The sequence below is a fragment of the Salvelinus sp. IW2-2015 genome, linkage group LG16, assembly GCF_002910315.2.
Source record: "Salvelinus sp. IW2-2015 linkage group LG16, ASM291031v2, whole genome shotgun sequence".
NCBI classification, from domain to species: domain Eukaryota; kingdom Metazoa; phylum Chordata; class Actinopteri; order Salmoniformes; family Salmonidae; genus Salvelinus; species Salvelinus sp. IW2-2015.
The window spans coordinates 3,621,240-3,638,498 of NC_036856.1; positions in this window are offsets into that span (position 1 = coordinate 3,621,240).

Genomic DNA, 17,259 nt, shown 5'->3' on the forward strand with positions numbered 1-17,259 from the left:
CGGAAATGGAGGAATACTCGCCTCCCTGCGGACCTGGCATCCTTTCACTCCCTCCTCTCTACTTTCTCCTCTTCTGTCTCTGCTGCTAAAGCCACTTTCTACCACTCTAAATTCCAAGCATCTGCCTCTAACCCTAGGAAGCTCTTTGCCACCTTCTCCTCCCTCCTGAATCCTCCTCCCCCTCCTCCCCCCTTCCTCCCTCTCTGCGGATGACTTCGTCAACCATTTTGAAAAGAAGGTCGACGACATCCGATCCTCGTTTGCTAAGTCAAACGACACCGCTGGTTCTGCTCACACTGCCCTACCCTGTGCTTTGACCTCTTTCTCCCTCTCTTCTCCAGATGAAATCTGCGCGTCTTGTGACGGCCGGCCGCCCAACAACCTGCCCGCTTGACCCTACCCCTCCTCTCTTCTCCAGACCATTTCCGGAGACCTTCTCCCTTACCTCACCTCGCTCACAACTCATCCTTGACCGCTGGCTACGTCCCTTCCGTCTTCAAGAGAGCGAGAGTTGCACCCCTTCTGAAAAAACCTACACTCGATCCCTCCGATGTCAACAACTACAGACCAGTATCCCTTCTTTCTTTTCTCTCCAAAACTCTTGAACGTGCCGTCCTTGGCCAGCTCTCCTGCTATCTCTCTCAGAATTGACCTTCTTGATCCAAATCAGTCAGGTTTCAAGACTAGTCAATTCAACTGAGACTGCTCTTCTCTGTGTCACGGAGGCGCTCCGCACTGCTAAAGCTAACTCTCTCTCCTCTGCTCTCATCCTTCTAGACCTATCGGCTGCCTTTGATACTGTGAACCATCAGATCCTCCTCTCCACCCTCTCCGAGCTGGGCATCTCCGGCGCGGCCCACGCTTGGATTGCGTCCTACCTGACAGGTCGCTCCTACCAGGTGGCGTGGCGAGAATCTGTCTCCGCACCACGTGCTCTCACCACTGGTGTCCCCCAGGGCTCTGTTCTAGGCCCTCTTCCTATTCTCGCTATACACCAAGTCACTTGGCTCTGTCATATCCTCACATGGCCTCTCCTATCATTGCTATGCAGACGACACACCAATTAATCTTTCTCCTTTCCCCTCCTCTGATAACCAAGGTGGCGAATCGCATCTCTGCATGTCTGGCAGACATGATCAGTGTGGATGACGGATCACCACCTCAAGTGAAACCTCGGCAAGACGGAGCTGCTCTTCCTCCCGGGGAAGGACTGCCCGTATCCATGATCTCGCCATCCACGGTTGACAACTCCATTGGTGTCCTCCTCCCAGAGCGCTAAGAACCTTGGCGTATCCTGGACAACACCCTGTCGTTCTCAACTCACATCAAGGCGGTGACCCGTTCCTGTAGGTTCATGCTCTACAACATTCGCAGAGTACGACCCTGCCTCCACACAGGAAGCGGCGCAGGTCCTAATCCAGGCACTTGTCATCTCCCGTCTGGATTATTGCAACTCGCTGTTGGCTGGGGGCTCCCCTTGCCTGTGCCATTAAACCCCTACAACTCATCCAGAACGCCGCAGCCCGTCTGGTGTTCAACCTTCCCAAGTTCTCTCACGTCACCCCGCTCCTCCGCTCTCTCCACTGGCTTCCAGTTGAAGCTCGCATCCGCTACAAGACCATGGTGCTTGCCTACGGAGCTGTGAGGGAACGGCACCTCCGTACCTTCAGGCTCTGATCAGGCCCTACACCCAAACAAGGGCACTGCGTTCATCCACCGTCTGGCCTGCTCGCCTCCCTACCTCTGAGGAAGTACAGTTTCCGCTCAGCCCAGTCAAACAATGTTCGCTGCTCTGGCACCCCAATGTGGGAACAAACTCCCTCACGACGGCCAGGTCAGCGGAGTCAATCACCACCTTCCGGAGACACCTGAAACCCCACCTCTTTAAGGAATACCTAGGATAAAGTAATCCTCCTAACCCCACCCCTCCCCCTTAAAAGAGTTAGATGCACTATTGTAAAGTGGTTGTTCCACTGGATTTCATAAGGTGAATGCACCAATTTGTAAGTCGCTCTGGATAAGAGCGTCTGCTAAATGACTTAAATGTAAATGTAAATGATAGGAGACTGTGTCACAGAGGAGTGTAAATGTTTTTTTTTTAGGCTGGATCGTGTATTGTTGTATGTTTTAATTATGTATTGCATTGATTGTTGATGCCTTCTTGGCCAGGTCTCCCTTGAAAATGAGACTCTGGGTCTCTATAGGCTTTTCATGGTTAAATATAAAATAAAAAGAGAACAGAAGATCATAGGTTTGAATCTCACTGATGCGATGTCACAATAAAAACTGTTTGCATGATTAATGCCTAAGCAAATACATTACCATGGGTCCTACTGTATACACAAAATAAAGGAAGTTATTCAAAAACTTCCAAATAACCTTTACATTTAGCTCTTAGAGTTAAGAAAACTTTCACAACATCTAATGTTATTATTTCATTATCTTCAAATAACCTAAAATATCCATTCTCAGAGTGTTAATCGCCCAGTGCAGTCGAAAATGTGAGTCATGTGGCCGTGGCTTGTTATATAAAGTAAGCAGGCAGGCAGGCATCCAGTTACTGTTCAATTGAACGTTAGAACGGGCGAAACGAGTAAACTAAGTGACTCAGGGCGGGATAATCGTCGGCGTCAGGCACACCGAATGCAGTATCTCAGAAACAGCCATAAACCCTGAGGTTTTCACACACACGACAGCATCTAATGTTTACCGAGAATGGTGCGACAAACAAAACATCCAGTCAGCGGCAATCCTGTCGGTGAAAACAGCTCATTGATGAAAGCAGTCGAAGGAGAATGGCAAGAATCGTGCACGCTAACAAGCGGGCTGCAAACAGACAAATAACAATAATGGTGTGGTAATGGTAATAATTATGGTGTGAATAATGGCAGCTCGGAACGCACAACTTGTCGATCCTTGTCACGGATGGGCTATTGCAGCAGACGACCACCCCGGGTTCCACTCCTATCAGATAAAAATAATAATAAGCGACTCCAGTGGACACGCGATGACCAACACTGGACAATTGAGAAGTGGAAAAACATTGCCTGGAACATAACAGCGAGTTCAGTTGACTTAAGTGGCCTGCGCAGTCCCCAGACCTCAACCCAATAGAGTATCTATGGGCTGAGATGGAACGGGCTGTTCGCAGCATGATTGTACCGCCGTCAGATCTGCAGCAACTGCATTATGCCGTCATTTCAGCCTGGACCAACATCCCTGTGGAACGTTTCCGACACCTTGTAGAATGCCCCAAATCATTCAGGTTGTTCTGGAGGCAAAAGGAGGTCCAATCTTGTACTAGATGGGGGTACCTAATGAAATATATTTCCACACTATGAGGTTGGAATAATACTGTAAAATTGTAAAAATTATGACAACGTCCTTATAATTTAGTGTAACATGCTGACCAGAACGCTCACGTGCATCCGCGTGCGCCATCACACTCATGCTGATTTTGTCCACCCACACCAGACGAGATCAGGACACGCAGGTTGAAATATCAAAATGAACTCTGTACCAACTATATTAATTTGGGGATTAAACATTTAAGGCAATTTAGCTAGCTAGTTTGCTGTTGCTAGTTAATTTGTCCTGGGATATAAACATTGGGTTGTTATTTTACCTTAAATGTACAAGGTCCTCTATTCCGACAATTAAACCACAGATAAAAGGGTCAACCTAGTTAGTTTCTAGTAATCTCTCCTCCTTCAGGCTTCTTCTTCTTTGGACTTTATATGGCAGTTGGCTCCTAAAAACCAATGAGGAGATGGCATGTGGTTATATGCTCAGAAAAAATAATGAGATGGGAGAGGCGGGACTTGCAGCGTTTTTGCAGCGTTTCAAGCATCACAAATAGAACCAAGTTCTATTTTAGCAGTGTGGGCGCAATGATTGAATAACATGTATGTGTAAATTTATTTTGCAACGTTCGCGCACGCAACGTGGTGTGGCCAGCATGTAAGAGCGGTTTGAAAAGACGACCTGAAATTTCAACCTGTTTTGATGGGATGGCGTTTTGGCCTGCCTGGTGACATGACCAGGTGGTAAATTAGACAAAAAGAGTTCCAAAGCTCTCTGCCAATAACAGATCGTTTTTCAGTTTTCCCTTCCCACTCAGACCACTCCTAGACAGTTGTAACTAAATTGTTGTTTGAGAAATTGTTCTTTGCTAAAAAGCTATTTGTTTCTTTTTGACAATTTTTATGAAAAACAATTACAATGAGGTACTTAAAGATACAATATGCAATTTTTTGGGTGACCTGACCAAATGCACTTAGAAAGGTGAGTTATAGATCTGCCATTATCATTTAAAGCAAGTCTAAGAAGTGGTAGATTTGTTCTGTGAGCGCTATTTCTATGCTTCCCGTTCTTAAGTTTAGGTTTTGCGTATTTTACTTTTCGGTTTTGTACACCAACTCCAAACAGATGAAAATACTTGTATTTCAGGTTATGGAAAATATATTTCATGGTTTAGATGGTACTATAATTCTCTATACATGATTACTGCTTGTTTTGTTACATAAACTGAAATCAGGCTAACTTTTAGCGACCAGGAAATGGCAGAACGATTTATGCATATTGCACCTTTAATTGTTACTCAGAAACGATATCATTGAGATAAAAACGACTGCATTGGAGCTTTAAATAAAACCTCCCAGGAAAACTTAAGGAACCAGAGTAAAACATTCTCAGAACTCCCTACAACCTAAAAATAAAGTTCACAGAAGAGACTAAATGTTCACTTCTGTTCTCATAATGTAAAACAATTTATAAATCAGTTTTACCAGTCAGGAAACGTATGGCTTCGTTCCCACAACCAACGTGAAACCAAAAACATATGTTCCCACAACTTCCAACGAACTAAATGTGCTAGCTGTGTCTTCACATAAGGAACAGAGGAGGCACTGTAATGCCACATGACACAGCAAACACGCCACACTCTAGCGATCTGGATGTCCGGCTGACAGGAAAACAAAGAGGGTGCTTGCAGTAGAGGATTAGGAAACAAGACTTATAATAGAGCTGGGAGAGGTTGATGGGGATATGTTGAGGATATTGTGAAAAGGGATATACTGAATATAAAGATCAGTTGTCATATGGGCGTGGTGGGGATTTTTGATAATTGCTCAGTGGAGTGGGTTCTTATGAAACATGGGGATATATTGTAATTTTCATGACATTTCTATTCTTGTTCAGTGTTTTGGGCCTTACACTGAAAGATCATGTGATATCTATTTTTCCTACAGCACCAGTCATATTCTAGTAACGGTCAGGGCTCAGTTCATCCCAGGCGTTTGATTGGACAGGAACAACTGAGGAACTGTGTTGCACCAACATGATAGAAAACAAAATACCATGGTAATAGCTCTATAAGACTTTTTTTAGAATAGAATAAACTGTATAAATCTATCAATATTGACTATGTGAGTCATAAAAATTAACATGCTCATATGATTTTGGCCTACGCAAATAATATTCACGATTTCAAGGAGGACATATCATGGGGACTCAGAGAAGGCCAATAGTTTCTTGAAAATAATTTAAACATGTACTTTACATGACCAAAAGTATGTGGACACCTGCTCTTCGAACATGTCATTCCAAAATCATGGGCATTAATATGGACTTGGTCCCCCCTTTGCTGCTATGACAGCCTCCACTCTTCTGGGAAGACTTTCCACTAGATGTTGGAACATTGCTGCGGGGACTTGCTTCCATTCAGCCACAAGAGCATTATGAGTTGGGCACTGATATGTTGGGCGATTAGGCCTGGCTCGCAGTTGGCGTTTGCAATTCATCCCAGATGTTCGATGGGGTTGAGGTCAGGGCTTTGTGCAGGCCAGTCAAGTTCTTCCACTCCAATCTCAACCATTTCTGTATGCACCTCGCTTTGTGCATGGAGGCATTGTCATGCAAACAGGAAAGGGCCTTCTGAAACTGTTGCCACAAAGTTGGAAGCACAGAATCATCTAGAATGTCATTGTTATGGTTACTTTAAGACTTCCCTTCACTGAATCGAAGAGCCTAGCACGAACCATGAAAAAACACCATACCATTATTGATGGTGTGGAAAGGCACCTGTGCAGGTGCCCACAAAGTTGTCAAAGCCACTAAATCAAATCAAATTTCTTTATATAGCCCTTCGTACATCAGCTGATATCTCAAAGTGCTGTACAGAAACCCAGCCTAAAACCCCAAACAGCAAGCAATGCAGGTGTAGAAGCACGGTGGCTAGGAAAAACTCCCCGAAAGGCAAAAACCTAGGAAGAAAACTAGAGAGGAACCAGGCTATGAGGGTGCCAGTCCTCTTCTGGCTGTGCCGGGTGGAGATTATAACAGAACATGGCCAAGAAGTTCAAATGTTCATAAATGACCAGCATGGTCAAATAATAATAATCACAGTAGTTGTCGAGGTGCAGCAAGTCAGCACCTCAGGAGTAAATGTCAGTTGGCTTTTCATAGCCGATCATTAAGAGTATCTCTACGCTCCTGCGGTCTCTAGAGAGTTGAAAACAGCAGGTCTGGACAGGTAGCACGTCCGGTGAACAGTCAGGGTTCCATAGCCGCATGCAGAACAGTTGAAACTGGAGCAGCAGCACGGCCAGGTGGACTGGGGGACAGCAAGGAGTCATCATGCCAGGTCGTCCTGAGGCATGCCTAGGGCTCAGGTCCTCCGAGAGAGAGAAAGAAGAGAGAAAGAGAGAATTAGAGAGAGCATACTTAAATTCAACAGGACACCGGATAAGACAGGAGAAGTACTCCAGATATAACAAACTGACCCTAGCCCCCGACACATAAACTACTGCAGCATAATACTGGAGGCTGAGACAGGAGGGTCAAGGAGCACTGTGGCCCCATCGATGATACCCCCGGACAGGCCAAACAGGAAGGATATAACCCCACCCACTTTGCCATGCACACCCCCACACCCGTAGAGGGATATCTTACACCAACTTACCATCCTGAGACAAGGCCGAGTATAGCCACAAAAGATCTCCGCACGCACAACCCAAGGGGGGGTTGCCAACCCAGACAGGAAGATCACGTCTGTGACTCAACCCACTCAAGTGACGCACCCCTCCTAGGGACGGCATGAAAGAGCACCAGTAAGCCAGTGACTCAGCCCCTGTAATAGGGTTAGAGGCAGAGAATCCCAGTGGAGAGAGGGGAACCGGCCAGCAGAGACAGCAAGGGCGGTTCGTTGCTCCAGAGCCTTTCCGTTCACCTTCACACTCCTTGGGCCAGACTACACACAATCATATGACCCACTGAAGAGATGAGTCTTCAGTAAAGACTTAAAAGTTGAGACAGAGTCTGCGTCTCTCACATGGGTAGGGCAGACCATTCCATAAAAATGGAGATCTATAGGAGAAAGCCCTGGCTCCAGCTGTTTGAAATTCTAGGACAATTAGGAGGCCTGCGTCTTGTGACCGGTAGCGTACGTGTAGGTATGTACGGCAGGACCAACTCAGAAAGATAGGTAGGGGCAAGCCCATGTAATGCTTTGTAGGTTAACAGTAAAACCTTGAAATCAGCCCTTGCCTTAACAGGAAGCCAGCGTAGGGAGGCTAGCACTGGAGTAATATGATCACATTTTTTGGTTCTAGTCAGCATTCTAGCAGCCGTATTTAGCACTAACTGAAGTTTATTTAGTGCTTTATCGGGTAGCCGGAAAGTAGAGCATTGCAGTAGTCTAACTAGAAGTAACAAAAGCATTGGATGAATTTTTCTGCATCATTTTTGGACAGAAGATTTCAGATTTTTGCAATGTTACGTAGATGGAAAAAAGCTGTTCCTTGAAACAGTCTTGATATGTTCGTCAAAAAGAGAGACAGGGTCCAGAGTACACCGCAGGTCCTTCACAGTTTTATTTGAGACGACTTTACAACATCAAGATTAATTGTCAGATTCAACAGAAGATCTCTTTGTTTCTTTGGACTAGAACAAGCATCTCTGTTTTGTCCGAGTTTAAAAGAAGAAGTTTTTAGCCATCCACTTCCTTATGTCTGAAACACAGGCTTCTAGCGAGGGCAATTTTGGTCTTCACCATGTTTCATTGAAATGTACAGCTGTGTGTCATCCGCATAGCAGTGAAAGTTAACATTATGTTTTTGAATGACATCCCCAAGAGGTAAATATATAGTGAAAACAATACGGTCCTAAAACGGAACTTGAGGAACACCGAAATGTACAGTTGATTTGTCAGAGGACAAGCATTCACAGAGACAACTATATCTTTCGACAAGATAAGATCTAACCAGCCAGAACTTGTCCGTGGAGCAATTTGGGTTTCCAATCTCTCCAAAAGAATGTGGTGATCGATGGTATCAAAGGCAGCACTAAGGTCTAGTAGCACGAGGAAGATGCAGAGCCTCGTCTGACGCCATTAAAAAGGTAATTTACCACCTTCACAAGTGCAGTTCAGTGCTATGATGGGGTCTAAAACCAGACTGAAGCATTTCGTATACATTGTTTGTCTTCAGGAAGGCAGTGAGTTGCTGCGCAACAGCTTTTCCAATTTTATTTGAGAGGAATGGAAGATTCGATATAGGCCGATAGTTTTTTATATTTTCTGGGTCAAGGTTTGGCTTTTCAAGAGAGGCTTATTACTGCCTACTTTTAGTGAGTTTGGTAACATCCGGTGGATAGAGAGCGTTTATTATTCAACATAGGAGGGCAAGCACAGGAAGCAGCTCTTTAAGTAGTTTAGTTGGAATAGGGTCCAGTATGTCAGCTTGAAGTTTAAGCCATGATTATTTTCATCATTGTGTCAAGAGATATAGTACTAAAACACTTAAGTGTCTCTCTTGATCCTAGGTCCTGGCAGAGTTGTGCAGACTCAGGACAGCTGAGCTTTGGAGGAGTCTGTAATTTGCTTTCTAATGATCATGATCTTTTTCCTCAAAGAAGTCATGAATTTATACTGCTGAAGTGAAAGCCATCCTCACTTGGGGAATTGCTGCTTTTTAGTTAGCTTTGCGACAGTATCAAAAATAATTTAGGATTGTTCTTATTTTCTCAATTAAGTTGGAAAAATAGGATGATCGAGCAGCAGTGAGGGCTCTTCGATACTGCACGGTACTGTCTTTCCAAGCTAGTCGGAAGACTTCAATTTGTGTGCGCCATTTCCGCCCCCCCCCCCCCCCCCCCCCCCCCCCCCCCCCCCCCCCCCCCCCCCCCCTTCCAATTTCTGAAGGCCTTTGCTTCCGAGCTCGGGTATTTTCTGTATACCAGGGAGCTAGTTTCTTCCCATTAGTAACGGGTTCTAAAAGACAGCCACCATGGATGCCTCCAAAAAGACAAACTAAAAGAAAAACCCACAACAACTTAGGATAGGAAGTAAAAATAATATGGAGCAAAACAAACAGGGAAAACTTAGGCTTCTTTCAAACTTAAATAGGTTGAGCTCGAAAACGCACCTCAGCTGCCGTGAAGTGTAGCTCTCCCCACATCTCTCAAGCTCAAATGGAGCACTGGGCCAGCCACTCTTAAATATCACCTGGGCCAGCACAGGTGAAACACCTTCCGACCAACGAGATGGACTAGCCAGAACAGGTGCAACAACTACTCACCAACGAAGTGAAACCAATCGGTGCGCCCCACGTGCCACCTCGAAATATAAATAGAAAAAACAAAACCTGTTACAATATGACCCTAAAGGGATCTGTCTGGCAAATTGTAGTCAATGACATTTCAGATTTATATATGTGTCACGCCATGACCATAGAGAGCTTTTTATTCTCTATGTTGGTTAGATCAGGGTGTGACTAGGGTGGTACCTAGATAGGTGATTATATTTCTATGTTGGCCTGGTATGGTTCCCAATCAGAGGCAGCTGTTTATCGTTGTCTCTGATTGGGGATCATATTTAGGCAGCCATTTCCGCGTTGTGGGATCTTGACTATGTATAGTTGCCTGTGAGCACTATAGCAGCGGCACGTCATGGTTTGTTTTGCATTTATTATTTTCTTTGAGTTTCACTTCAAAATAAAGAGGATGGAACCATACCACGCTGCATCTTGGTCCACTCATTGTAACAATCGTGACAATATGATAATATTTCACAAAGTAGTTTGTAGTGAAAACTACTTTTTCAAAGTAACTTTAGTTAATGAAACTATTTTGTCTTAAGGGTAGCTTTACTTTTTCCAGTGTAAAGTAATTGGTAGCTTGGTAATGTCACGATGTTCGTCTGAGGAAGGAGGAGCCCAAAGCGCAGCGTGGTACGTGTTCATGATGTTTAATATAACCTGTACACTAAAACAAAACTGGAACAAAACGCAACAGTTCTGTCAGGTATACACACAAAACAGAAAACAACTACCCACAAAACACAGGTGGGAAAAGGCTACCTAAGCATGGTTCTCAATCAGAGACAACGATAGACAGCTGCCTCTGATTGAGAACCACACCCGGCCAAACATAGAAATAGACAACATAGAACAAAAACATAGAATGCCCACCCCAACTCACGCCCTGACCAACCAAAATAGAGACATAAAAAGGATCTCTAAGGTCAGGGCGTGACAGGTAAACTATATGTTTAGAGTAGCTTCCTCAACACTGCCTTTAATATAGACCACATGGAAAATTCAATAAAACTGTTTTAATGACTTGTTAATAGTGACAAAATTCTGCATTTTGTCATGTCCTTCTGTGCAACCCACTCACTTCTCGGAAGATTTTAATTCAATCCCAACATTTCTCCAAGTTTTCACCATCATTGTCAAGCCCTAGTTATTATGTTGCTTTGACAAAGGCATTTCTGAAGATTATTATTTATTTAATGTGATTAGTGGTTCCTTTTAGGTTAAAAAAAAACCTGGCACTCATTTTAAGGTCAACTGAACTCTCGTTTAATATGATGAAGCTAACCTTTTTTTAAATATGTTTTTTTTTGTTGTAAAGAAACGTCTAGTGTAAAAGTACGTGAGCAGGTTCTACTCTTTTTGTGTCAGGCCCTGACCTTAGAGATCCTTTTTATGTCTCTATTTTGGTTTGGTCAGGGCGTGAGTTGGGGTGGGCATTCTATGTCTGGTGTTCTATGTTTTCTTTTCTGTGTATTTGTCCGGGTGTGGTTCTCAATCAGAGGCAGCTGTCTATCGTTGTCTCTGATTGAGAACCATACTTAGGTAGCCTTTTCCCACCTGTGTTTTGTGGGTAGTTGTTTTCTGTTTTGTGTTGTTGCACCAGACAGAACTGTTTTGTTGTTTCAGTGTTGAGGTTATTTTATTAATTTACAATGCACACTTACCACGCTGTGTTTTGGTCACCTTCTTTCCAGGACGATCGTTACATTTTGGCAATTTCTCTGGTGGAAAACTGAGCATAATGCATAAACTCTGATACCCAGAGATAGGCTACAAATGTTTAACAATAATAAAAAAACATTGAAGCTTCCCACTGGGCACACCACATAATTTCAAAGTGGCAATTAATATTTGGTTGAGACATTGATCAATGAGATTTCAACCTTCATCCAAAAAGACAGCCAACATTTATTTTTTATTTCAGTATTGAGTTTGAAAACTATACTCAACTAATAATCTACTACATTTAAATAATCGAGTGAGTTTGAGAACACATTGTGATTGGATTTGACCAACAAATACTATGAATTCAACAGGGATTATCACCAATCCATGAAGTGTGTTGATTAGATGTTTCGAAGTAGTTGCCATTTTGTGTTGTAGCTTCTTTAAATAAAATAAGGATGAGAGCCTGAGCTAAACCCGATAGAGAGCGAATTTAGGCTTATGAGTATTTTAACGATGCAACTTTCTAAGAAAAGGGAAGCATGATTCCCAGCCAAAATAGTTTTGTGACATTTTTGTTCGTTTTGGACTTCGGCAAGTGTTTTTTCAGTTGTTTGGACACATGTTTTTTTCTCGAGGCATGCCGAAGTAGTATTTCTGCCTCTGTAGCCTTTGATTCCCCAAAACTCATACCTGTTGTAAAGTGTAATGTAAAATGTCATGATTTGGACTCCACTGTACCTGGAGTCCCTCTTCCCTTTGTTTCCTTCCATATTCATTGTTGACATGAGGCTGTTTGTCAGGGTTCTGTTATAGAACACAAAATATGTATTTTACAAGCAACACACCATGACCTAATTTGAAAGTGAAACAAATATGGTAATAGTGCATTGCTATCTTCACCGGTCTAGGATGTCTTTCCCATCCAGCTTTGAGATATCTGTAATCATACAAAAGGACACTAATGCGTTACACATTGCAGGATCTTTCCATCCAGTACTACATGGCAATATGCCATTCAACTCATACCAACGAAACATTTCATTTCTCATTCATTCTCTATCAGCTGCTCTTCCATCTTTAGTAGATCTTCATCCATCTCGTTCAGGTTGAAGTCTAATTCCTCAACCGGACTCCTTTAAAAGGTCACGGATCTCACAAAGGAAAAGGAAAGGATATATAGAACTTTTTTTGAAATTCTGAAACAACGTAGTTTGTTCACTTCCAAATATAACAGCCTCATTTAAATATTATTAAAAATAGTTTAAAACCAAATGTGTCATACTTGCCTCCGGCATAGTAAAAGGGCCTGAGCCTTTGCAACGCTTTGATGAGGGGATCTCTCATCTCTCATTTCCCAAATTTCCGGAGCATGAATGCTCAAGATTCTCTGCAGTAAAATATTGGAGAGCATTATGGCAATTCATAGTACAATTAGAATACCTTTCCCAAACACATTGATTGAGAATGAGAATAAGGGCTTGGCTGACGTTGTAAAGGGTCCTCCTCACTATAATCACTTGGAGGCTTTCGTGGTGTTTTCGTTTGCCATTTCCCCTCACCACCAATACTTAATGGATTGCATTTTAGCCTTTTGCTTCTTAGTGGCATTGGCACAGGTTTTCTGGCGCTTCAGAGCAGAGTTTAGTCGAGGCTTGGGAAGGCCAAAAAAACAGCAACATGCAAGTTTAAAATAACATCCAGCATTTTTCTACACACATAAACACAATATAAACACAATATCATTTCTACCAAACTTGAAACCAAAATTCTAAATGGAGAGTTTCATACTTACGTCTGTCACAGGAAAATGTTCTGATCCTTTGCAATGATTTTGTGAGGGGGATCGCTCAATTAAGAAGGGAGAAGGAGGCCTTGAGCCCTCATGCTCCAGGGTTAAGCCATGTGAGAGACCAATATGATTCTCTGCAATAAAAGATTGGACATGCCAATTGTTTTTACAATTATAATGCATTTCTCAAATACAATGATCAAGAATAAGGAGTTCGAAGGGTCGTCCTCACCAGCATTAGGCTACTTGGTGGCTTGTGCTGCATTTGAGCCTTTTTAGCCTAAATCATTGGGTACAGCGCAAGAAAAGTCAGAGTAATCTTAATAAATGGGGGCATTAATTCATGTTCACATTTACAACATAACATACATAGGCATTTTATCATTAAGACATTTAGAAAAATGTCTTGAGGGTGAAAATCCCCAAACATGATCTTTTGCTCATAGCATTATTACCTCCCCTGTCAGATATCTTCAAGGTAGAAAGGTAGAAATGTCATGTTTTGGTCATTAAAATGTACCGCAACTGCATAATCCCTGTCGTTTCTCCTGATGTAACTTTTATGTTCACTAATTCTCTGCTTGAGAGAATGAGAGATTTTACCTACATAACACAGCCCACATGGACATTGAATCATGTCGATAACATGGGTGATGGAGCACGTAATAATGTCATTTATTTGGCCAGCCGGGGTTTGTCCTTGTCCCGTCACGCTGTTGTCACTGGGGGGTTTGTGACTGGGGGGTTTTCTAGTTATTATTTTCTATGTGGGGTTCTAGTTTAGTTTTTCTATGTTGGTGTTTGGTATGATTCCCAATTAGAGGCAGCTGGCTATCGTTGTCTCTAATCATATTTAAGTTTTTCCACCTGTGTTTTATGGGATATTGTTTTGAGTTAGTGCACATAGCACCTCTGTAGTCACGGTTCGTTGTTAGTTTATTGTTTATTTGTTTTTTGTCTTTGATAAGTTTAACTTTTTCATAAAATTATGTGGAACTCAACATCCGCTGCGCCTTGGTCCGATTATTTATTCCAGCGAACGTGACAGCTGTAGTGACTCCTGTGGTGGGCCAGGGGCATGCACACTGGTGTTTCCTAGGACACATTGGTGCGGCTGGCTTCTGGGTTAAGCGTGCATTGTGTCAAGAAGCAGTGCGGCTTGGCGAGATTGTGTTTTGGAGGACACACGGCTCTCGATCTTTGCCTCTCCCGAGGCCGTACGGGAGTTGTAGCGATGGGACAAGACACTTGAATATGACAAAGGGGGTACATTTTTTTTTAAATAATGTATGTTTAAAATGTATAATAGTAATTTTGTATACATGTATTTAAAATTGCCCGATGTACTTGGGCCGATTCTGGGCAGTCATTCATTTTGATTCCGGACCGAACCCGAAACCAGGCTGATTCAATCAGTTCTGGCTGGGTAGGCCTGCTACGCTATGAAACCATACCACATTATTGCAGAGACTTTGATTATTAACTGCCGCAAATGATATGGTGAAAACAAGGTGTAGGGAGGCAAAGGCACATCAATACCTTTTGTCAGTTAACACTGTTAATCAAATAATTTATGCTATTTTGCTAGTAATCAAGAGGAAACTGACTTGCACGACTCAAACTCCCCAGCTTAAGCTCTCCAAATGGACGTTAGCTGTGAGGGCCGAGATGCCCATGCATTGACTTTTGTTGCTATACATGTTGGGGGATGCTATTCACGAGGACATATTGTTGTGTTTCACGATTCCCGAGCATGAAATGGCACAGGCTATGTTCAGTGTGCTGCGTAGCTATATTGACAAAAAAACAGATTCCATGGGATTGAATGGTGGGCTTTTGCACAGATGGGTCTCCATCTATGGCGGGAAAGAGGGCAGGCTTCTGCACTAGCTATGAATATGTCTCCCTCTGCCATATGGACTCATTGTATGATACATGGAGAGAAACCGGGCAGCAAAAGATCTGAGCACAGAACTCGAAGACATACTGCAGCAGGGTAACTTTGATTGTAAACTACATCAAATCACATCCATTGTGCGCACGCCTGTTCGCAAAACTATGTGGCGATATGGGATCAGAGCATGACAATGTTATATTTCACACCAAGGCTTGGTGGTTATCGAGAGGGAGCCATCCTGTACCTGTCCTTGTTGCCATCCTGTACCTGTCCCACAAGTGTGATGTTCAGATGTACCGATCCTGTGCAGGTGTTGTTACACATGGTCTGCCACTGCGAGGACAATCAGCTGTCCGTCCTGTCTCCCTGTAGCACTGTCTTAGGCGTCTCAATTTATTGCCCTGCCCACATCTGCAGTCCTCATGCCTCCTTGCAGCATGCCTAAGGCACGTTCACACAGATGAGCAGGGACCCTGGGCATCTTTCTTTTGGTGTTTTTCAGAGTCAGTAGAAAGGCCTCTTTAGTGTCCTAACTTTTCATAACTGTGACCTTAATTGCCTACTGTCTGTAAGCTGTTAGTGTCTTAACGACCGTTCCACAGGTGCATGTTCATTAATTGTTTATGGTTAATTGAACAAGCATGGGAAACAGTGTTTAAAACCTTTACAATGAAGATCTGTGAAGTTATTTGGATTTTTAAGGATTATCTTTGAAAGACAGGGTCCTGAATAAAAGGACGCTTCTTTTTTTGCTGAGTTTATGTTTACATTGCCAAAGCAAGTGAAATAGATAAAACAAAAGTGAAATAAACAACATTTCAAATGTCATATGATGTCTATATACAGTGTTGTAACAATGTGCAAATAGTTAAAGTACAAAAGGGAAAATAAATAAACATAAATATAGGTTGTATTTAAAATGGTGTTTGTTCTTCACTGGTTGCGCTTTTCTTGTGGCAACAGGTCACAAATCTTGCTGCTGTGATTGCACACTGTGGTATTTCACCCAATAGAAATGGGAATTTATCAAAATTGGATTTGTTTTCGAATTCTTTGTGGGTCTGTGTAATCTGAGGGAAATATGTGTCTCTAATATGGTCATACATTTGGCAGGAGGTTAGGAAGTGCAGCTCAGTTTCCACCTTATTTTGTGGGCAGTGTGCAAATAGCCTGTTTTCTCTTGAGAGCCTGGTCCGTCTTCGGCGGCCTTTCTCAATAGCAAGGCTATGCTCACTGAGTCTGTCCATAGTCAAAGATGTCCTTCATTTTTTGTCAGTCACGTGTACTTTCTGTTTAGGGCCACATAGCATTCTAGTTTGCTCACTTCTTTTGTAAATTCTTTCCAATGTGTCTTTTTGTTTTCTCATGATTTGGTTGGGTCTAATTATGTTGCTGTCCTGGGGCTCTGTGGGGTCTGTTTGTGTTTGTGAACAGAGCCCCAGGACCAGCTTGCTTAGGGGGCTCTTCTCCAGGTTAATTTCTCTGTAGGTGATGGCTTTGTTATGGAAGGTTTGGGCATCACTTCCTTTTAGGTGGTTGTAGAATATAACGTCTCTTTTCTGGATTTTGATAATTAGCGGGTATCGGCCTAATTCTGCTCTGCATTCATTACTTGGTGTTTTACGTTGTACACTGAGGATATTTTTGCAGAAATCTGATTGCAGATTCTCAAATAGGTGTTTATCCCATTTTGTGAATTCTTGGTTGGTGAGCGGACCCCAGACTTCACAACCATTAAGGGCAATGGGTTCTATAACTGATTCAATTTTTTTTTGCCAGATCCTAATTGGTATGTCAAATTTTATGTTCCTTTTGATTGCATAGAAGGCCCTTCTTGCCTTCTCTCTCAGCTCGTTCACAGCTTTGTGGAAGTTACCTGTGGCGCTCATGTTTAGGCCGAGGTATCTAAAGTTTGTGTGATCTAGGGCAACGCTGTCTAGATGGAATTTGTATTCGTGGTTCTGGCAACTGGACCTTTTTTGGAACACCATTATTTTTGTCTTACTGATTTTTACTGACAGAATCTGTGCAGAAGATCTAGGTGCTGCTGTAGACCCTCCTTGGTTGGGGAGAGAAGCACCAGATCATCAGCAAACAGTAGACATTTGACTTCAGTTCTAGTAGGGTGAGGCCGGTTGCTGTAGACCGTTCTAGTGCCCTTGCCAATTCGTTGATATATATGTTGAATAGGGTGGGGCTTAAGCTGCATCCCTGTCTCACCCCCTGGCCCTGTGGAAAGAAATGTGTGTTTTTTCTCAATTTTAACCTCACACTTGTTGTTTGTGTACATGGATTTTATAAATTTGTATATT